Below are 8,631 nucleotides of genomic sequence, written 5' to 3'. Positions count from 1 at the left end.
AAGGTTATATTGAATCGCTATGACCCTGCAGGGAAAACTCCTTAACTCCTGCTCCTTTGATGAACTCAAATATGTTATGCTGGAGATTGCTTTTGTTCCACATGCTTGGCTATGATGCCATTATTGCCTGAATTGCAGGATAAGACTGGAGGGTCTTCACAATTTGTGCTTACTATAAAGCTTAAGCAATATCAAAACTCATTATACAGTGAAGCAGATCTTTCCTCCCCTCTGGCCTTTCATTTAATATAAATTCAATGGTGGTACAAAGGCGTGCAACATTTTTTCCTAGGGGATACATGGCTTTTAAACAAAGAATAAGAAAAACCAGGAAACCCGAAGATCTGCTAAGCCCTTCCAAACCAGCATGAGAATTTGGATCAGCAGGTCCACCTCTGGTCCCTGAAGGAAAATTCCCCTCTCAAAAAACTGCCTGAGCTCAGACAGCAATTCATATCTCACTCACTCCTTTCTGGAGCACACAAAGCACAGGAGGCAGGTAAAACAACTACATTCTTCTAGGCTGACCAACTTCACCTTATGGAAGAGTTTACAAAAGCAGAAATTTCAGGGGTGTCTGCAACTCCAAACCATGCTATTGTAGGATGTCCCTGTTCTATAAATCTAAAGCCAAATATCATATTAGTATAACAGCTTCCAGCAGCATGAGATTAAGAGAGCAGATAGGAACTGCTGCAATGTACAACTTTAAATGATGAAATATCTTTGTGATTGAAATGCAAGACCTGCATTTCCAAGAATGTTTCTGAAATCAGATGACTTTCTCCCTCTTCCTTTCTCTTCACCATTTTTCAGAAGTCACCATTTAAAAATATTGATAATAGTGTAGCTGAAAGCAAGTATAAGTAGAGCACACATTGAGCCAACAAATCTCAAAGCTCTAAGAGGTATTATTTGTAAGTGTAGGTGGGATAGAAGAAAATGATCAAATGATGCCAGTACTTTTGATTTGCATTTTAGGGAGCATTTGCTAACATGCTTGAATATATAGGATTCAGTTCTGACTTTTCTTAAATTGAAACCAAATCAACGCAAATACCAAAGCAAATTCAAAGCAGAACCCTTTCTAATAGAACAAAAAGAACTGGTGCTATACGCAATCAATGGAAGAATTCTTGTTGAGCAGAGGGACTTCACATTTACTGCTGCAGAACCCACCAGCTATCTATGTCCTATTCCATAACATCACTGCTACAAAAGTTGTAGGGGCTAGACTAAAGCAGACCAGTTCCTCTCGTGAGATAAAAACTTTAGTTTTGTCAGCTCCTCAGCTCACACAAAGCTTTAAGCACTTGCAGTCTGCAGACCACAGTATTCAGTCTGAGTGACATGGCAAAGCATCAGTGGGTAACCTCACGAAAAATCTTTCTAACTGGAGTACGTGCCTCTTCCTCATGTGATACCATAGTGAAACTACAGCACTGTCCATCCAGAAGTTACTGGAAAACGAACTGTCAATAGTGACAGAATAATTGTGTTATTTACACTCATTAGGCAAGTTAGCAATGCAAATAAAATTAAAAAAGACAATCTTGAATTCAACACCCAGTTGTTTATGTAGTGCAGTTTGACATCATTGATAGTAATCAAAAAGTGATATAATTCAGTGGACACAGTTTTGACATTAGAGAAGAACAGTGTGAAAGAAAACATACAGCAGCACACTCATGTTACACCAAGTCAAACTGAAACTTGTCTCAGTTTCTATGTTTCTTTGTTGGCAGTCAGCAACAGAGAATGCTCTCCTTATCTTCAAATTAAAGTGCTCAGAAGACACACATTCCAATTACAGAAGTATCTAGTAAGAGGCATGAAAAATGGATGAAGTCCTCCTACGCATAGGGAAGGTGTTTCTCCTGTGACCTTCTCTACGGCATAAGAAATCTAGAGGCAATTTCAAATAAACGCAAAGAAATTCAGTGCAACTCCTCTATTAAACTGGCCACTGGGTGTCACCATTACTCCTGTCAAGTAAAGGAAGGTGCTGGCTTTACTGGGATGATCCCTGATAATACCACAGCTTGCAGGCTCACCTCAATTTACAAAATATTACTCATTTGGACAACTGTAGAAAATTCCAAATGTCTTTTTTAAATTTCAGTAAAGACTGACCTTTCATTAAGTAGAATTCTGAGGGAGATTGGTGTGATCCTTTAGACTGTGCAAGGAACGCAAGTGGAAACCAAGGTCCTTTGCTATCATTTCTGTCAGCAAAACTTAAGTCAACACACTGCATTAAAAGGTAAGGTAAAACCAGATGAAATTTACTGGCAGTTCTTCTCAAATACAGGACCTTAAAATCATACAAAGCTCAAAGATCAACATGCATTTCAAACAGGTCATTTCAGGAGCAGCTGCTGACACGCAAGGTTCTTATCCCAGCACTGCCTCCCCTCCTGAGAGGGGCTTTGGCACGAGGACCACAGGGTAATCCAAGCAGTTGCTAGCAGATGATGCTCTGGGCCTAGTGCAAAATGCTGCTCTGAAATCCATGCAAGGATAATCTCAATATAATAATATTGGAATAGCCTTAACAGTGCAAAAATACTTGGGAGAGCTGTAACTTTTGCTGGCATACATCAGTGAAGGAAAAAAAAAAAAAAAAAAGTATTTTGAGTTCAGTGCAGCATCAGTGATGCACACCAAACCAAGATCTAGTTTCAAGAAGAAAATCGAAGCTGTAATTGCCACAACACGGAAAGCCTATAGAAAAGTCATGAGAGACATCTGGAACCTAGCCAACTTGCTGAAGACAGACTAGAGTCAGATTTGGTTAGGCTGCAGAACTTGTACAATCAAACACTGTATGCTGCATTTGATAGAATGCTTATGAAAACAAGGAAGGGAGTTTGAGGCTCCTTCAGAGACTGAGAAAAAGATGCCAAACCTGTACAGTTCCAACAGCAATTTATACTGAGCTGATTTAGTACTTCACTCTGGCTTTTCCTGTAGTTTCAAGCACTGAAAGCATCTCAGCATCTGCCTGTTCCTGCCCATGTGGGACCTGAAGGAAGTTTTCAGGAAATTAATACATGAAGAGATGAGGCCTAAACCAAAACACCACAAACGAAGTCATCTACAACACATTAAGATAATAAATCTGTACTCACATCTGGCATCTATATACACAATCAGAGCAGCCTTGTAGTGAGGCAGTATCCTGAAGCTGGGACTCCCCATCACTACACAGCCTGTGCTGTTGCTGCATTGGCCCTTCTGTGGGCAGCTACAGAGGATGCTCCATTTGCTGCAAAAATTTAAAGGGTTCAACAACTACAAATGTTACAATATACACATCTGCATACATAACATTTAATTCCTACGTAGTCCCATACTCCTTTCTTGTTCCCTGAGCCTGAGATTTGCAATTCTAGTATGTTGCGAGCACCTTTTGTAATATATGAACCAGGGCATTCTAAGAAGGTATAACAAAGTAGAGCATTCAAAATGCAAGTAGCTGAAAACAACAGAAGTTAAATATTCTATGCTACTGGCATGTTCTTAAAAGATAGATGGATGCTAACTCGTTCACTACTACAATTAATAAACCCTATTCAGTTCATAGAGATCTTATGGAGGAAAACTGACCAGTTTGTATTTTGTATAGTTTTGAATATGTGAAGCACTGTGACCCAATTCCACACATGTGCTTTCCTTTCAGAGATTAATCTCACTAAATTGAATGTGGCAGCTCACAGCATATAGTAAGCTGCTTGCTTACCTCTTTGCATGTATAACATTTCACACTGCAGAATAAAAGTAATAGTTGGTCTCTGGTATGGTCTCCTGGTATCTTGTCACATCAGCAGCAAAAAGAACCCAAAAACAAACAAACCCAACCACTAGGTAACACTTGGGGTTTCCAGTTATCATAAACTAACAAGACAAAAAAAAAAGGGATAACATAATGTTATCACTGTTAATTTGTATTAATTTTTAATCCAGAATAAAGGAAGATGAGGAAGAGCCAGGAATACTGACATCACAGGACAGAACACTGCTCTGGGGCACTAGATCTCCTAATCCATTTTGGGATCATTTGGGCCCACAATTTTTATCTTTGTGCTCTTTGTTTCAGTAAACTATCTAGTGGCAAATTGATTATTTATGTTCACTAAGTTGCTCTGGCTGTGCTGACTCGAGCACTACATTAAATTCAAAACACAATGAGGAAAAGAGAGGAAGGAATTGAGCATCATTCTGTCCTCAAGGCCCTACTGTCACCTGATGTCACTGCTGTTCTTGTCAAGCCAAAGCAGGCAGGCTGCATATCTGCATGAATTGGCAGCTTTGGAAAGGCTCTGAGCAGGCAGGAAACGCTTAGGGAAATCAAACACATTATTTTGCTAAGTCAAAATACGTCTGGTGGACTGCAGTTGTTAGGACACATTCATTAACCAAGGCAAAAATACAGAGCCTTTGCTAAGCACGAGTCCCTCTGCAGCCTGCAGTGAAAGTCTGGGAGGGTCTGTTGGAGGGTCTGAAGCACCAGACCCTCCAACGCCCGTGACATGCATAACTATTAGGAAAACTCCATAAATATGAAGTTAGTGGTTTGATACAGAAGATCTTAAACCCAAGCGGAGGACAAACAACTCATACAGTTAATGACAATTAAGGAGCTTTTCCTACTTGTCACTGGCCCTGAAATAGTCCTCATTGTGTTCATAGAGAACCGCATGAGGAGTCAAAGTAGGTTCCAAATAAAGGGAATAAGAGAGGAGCCATCTGCACTACAGCAAGGTAGTAACTTCGTATCTGGTGAGGATAACAAAATGTTATGGTATTAAAACCAGAACTGCAGGATTTTGGAAAATAAAAAACTTTAATCATCATTCAAAAGGTTATAAAGGAGAAATGAAGAAAATTGACAAGTCTGCTCATCTTAGAAGAGCCTTTCCCTACAAAAGCATTTAGAGAAGCAAGTTAAGGTGCATTAGAACAGTGGGCCTGAGCAGAGGGTTTGGCATTCAGGGAACTTCTCAGCTCAAGGCCACATAGACATTAATTGTAAATGACAAAAATTCAACCGTTATTTGTGCTCTACTCACAGACACATGTAGTGGTTAATTCTGAAACTTGCATGCATGTGCGTACATATGGCATCTAAGCAAGCATGCAGCTTCATGCAAGGTGAGCATGGTTTTCACAGAAGTATCCCTTAGATGAATTGGCACCACATATTTCAATTGGTGAGGTTACATTATATATGTAAATATGCCTTGTAATTAAGGCTCAGTTTCCCAGTAATACAACCATCAGTTTGAACAATCATTCTAATTTTCCCTAATGAATTCTGATTTATTTTCTGTAAAGTATATGAGACAAAGACAACATACATGCCTTCAGTAGAGGTAGGAAGAGTGAAAAACAACATTTAAGCCCTATACATATTCCCAGTATTTCTTAGCCCTTTTGCCTTAAGTGGCTCTATACCCAACACAACACTCTTCACAGAACCCATTCCAAGTTCTCCATAAGGAATATAATAGGCACCTGACTCAGACTGGGAACCTTGCATGGCTAGTACTGCAGCCTCCCATGAGCCCAGGCTCCTTTCATTAGGTTAGTTATTAAACTCCTAATCCTTTAGTTAAGTTATATAGCTCAAGGCACTACTAAGAAGATGGAGTTATGCCTTGCAGACCCAGGAAAGAAGAAATCCAGAAGCAGAGCTCTATAGAGTATTTCACCATACTAGCTTTAAATCTTACCTTATTTGAATTCAGTGGAACTTTCCCAGAAGAAAGCTCTCCAGAATCACATGTCAAGTTTGCAAGATGGTCAAAGAGAAAACTGAGAACTTACCTGCCTATCATCTTCTTTCATCTTGCTTTGTGTTTCATGTGCATCAGTCAATCTATTGCGTTCCTGCTTTTCTCATGAGCTATGCAGTCCCTATTGAAAAGAATAAATGAATGGAAGTTATCTGAAAATCCCTCACTAGTTTCTGAATTCCAGAAGTATCTTTGTCACATAATTAACCTGAACACATGCTAGCACCAACAATAAGATGCTCTACAAACTTACAGACTTTATTAAAAAACAACACAAATCACAGAATAGCACATCTACAAGCGTTCATTTTCTTAACAAAGCAAATGTCATATTAAAATCTCATCCAAAATTCAACTAACCTTCCCCTAAAGGTAAGCTATATTAACTAGGCAGATATCAATTCAGTTACTAAAACAAACAAACAAATAAAAAAAGCTGCCGCTCTAATAGAGTCAATGGTCTTAATAAAGTGTCTCTCTCTTTACCATCCTTAACCCTGAAAGACAGTCTTCCTCAGGTGGGAACCTATCAGTGTCCTGCTCTTTATCACCCGGGCAGCTCCACCTTCACAGAACAAATACATTTCATTCTCCTTAAAGAAATCCTGCTGCTTTCTTGAACCTGTAACATCCTTCTAAAACTAGAAAACTGATACAATTACATTGCTAGTTAGGGCTGAATTTGGCAACCTAATTCATAAATCAAAGATACTGCTATATGAAGACAAAGGAGCCACAGAAAACCTAGGGTAGCTCAGAATGCATTAGAGAAATGAATGATTTCCTGGAGGGACTCAACTTCAGACTGGGTCAACGGTAAGGAAAAATGTATTACTGCCAATCTGCTGCTGAGTGAACCAACCAAACGGAGATGATGCTGACAAGGTAGTTACCAGACCTGTGTTACAAAATACCCCAATACCCCAAAATACTCAGCAGTAAGTTAACACCTTTACTTAGCTTATATAAGACACGTTCAGCTGATTCCCCATTTTACAAGAGATGTGTGGGGGAATAGTGATCTTGCAACATGCTTATCTGGGGATTTCTGGGCTTTGATATTCAAAACTTTCAAATCAACCCATTCAAATGAGTTCATTACTCTATATTTAAACACTAGAATTAATGCAAGAAATACTGTAATTTTTTTAAAAATGTTCAAGTGATTTATTAAAAGTCATACTCCTAAGAATAAAATGCAGCTGTCTGCTTAGAAAACCTGCTCTTAGGCATATAAATTTTTTGGCTGTCTTTAAGACTTAAGCTCCCAGGTGATCAGAAGCTCTTTAGAATCTATGATACATATTGTAGTGCTTTTGAAAACTGTACTATTATGAATGTATTTTATCTATGGATCATCATCGTGTGAATACATTGAAATCTAGGTTACAAATATCACTCCCTCGGACAATGCATCAGCAAATTGATAAATTAAATTAAAATATTCAAGCCATCTCAGCTACTTATAAGCTGTCCATGCAGCCTAGCAATAGCAATGCCATTATTGCCTCTGACCTGCCACGCTGCATTATCTTCATAATTAAGCAGGAATCCAGGGTAACAGTCTTGACCATGACAAAGATAGCCTTGAATTGCAGCCGTTAAAGAGATCCACAGCATTTTTATTTAGGCCTCCCAGAGGACTTATTAGGAGCAAGGGCTTCAATTAAAAACAAAGATTCAGTTACATGAATTAGCAACAGCAGGAGCACTGCTTTACTTTGGAATGTGCTCCCTAGATGTAGTAACAACAGACAACTCTCTGAAGGCCCAGTTTCAATAAACAAACTCCAGGTATGCAAACATCTCTTGTTGAAAAATCAACTTCAACTATGACAACAGAAAGCTTTCCATAAGCTCTCTTACATGTCTTGCTATATTTCCCTGCTCCAGATAACCACGATAATTTTTCTTATCCTTTTATCATATATCAATTAGTCAAATTCAGTACCAATACTGTTAACAAAACCATGGATTTGGCCTCTTGCATCCATGCCAGCAAGATATGCAGAGGAAGAGACTCAGAGCTGTGTCAAGCAAGGTTACCTCTGAACGTAAGAACTATGTTGTTCAAATCAGCAGATGAATTTAGGTCAGGTTTTTAATCCATTTTAGTCATTATCTTGTATCTTATAATTATTCAGTAAGGCAGCTAGTGGTCTAAAACTCCTTCTGCAAACCTAGTGCTATAGGAAACACCTGAAAGCTTATTCAAGCTTGAAAAACACCTTCAACATAATTAAAATGTCCAAAAGAAACAAAGCTATTCCTTTCTCCAACTCATGGCCCCATTCTCCTCTTTTCCATTTTTTTTCATCCTCTCCATCATACTAGAAGGAAGTTTTTGAATAGATTTGTTCATAACGTCTGAAATCTGTCGATAGCAGATTCTGAGGGGATCTCACCCCAAACTGCGCACACCTCTCGCCAGCTCAGAAACATCGGCTGCTCTGTTACTTGCATCTGGCTCGTTCCAAGTGCACGCTGTGTTGTATAGTTATTTTCCAGGGACAGTACGCGACAAAACGCACCCCAGTAATCCCTCAGACTACTGATAAGCCTTACGCTATGTGAGCCATGTATGAGCCAGAATCCCAACCTGATAGAACAGAGGCACAAGGCCTCCTCCCTTTGCAGGAAGGGGCTAACAGCTGGAGCTGAGCACAGGGAGCCGATATCCAGCACTGTGGGCTTTCCTTCCCCCTTCCATTTTCAGTAGTCAGAACTGCTTGTGTACATTCTTCTGCTTTGTGATGAATGCTGCTCACTACACCCACCGACAGTCCTTGGCTGTGCAGTCAGAGTGGTATGATGAGTAGACCGGCTGGCCAGT

Source organism: Meleagris gallopavo, chromosome 12, assembly GCF_905368555.1.
Source record: "Meleagris gallopavo chromosome 12, MGAL_WU_HG_1.1, whole genome shotgun sequence".
NCBI classification, from domain to species: Eukaryota; Metazoa; Chordata; class Aves; order Galliformes; family Phasianidae; genus Meleagris; species Meleagris gallopavo.
This window is presented reverse-complemented; position numbering follows the sequence as displayed.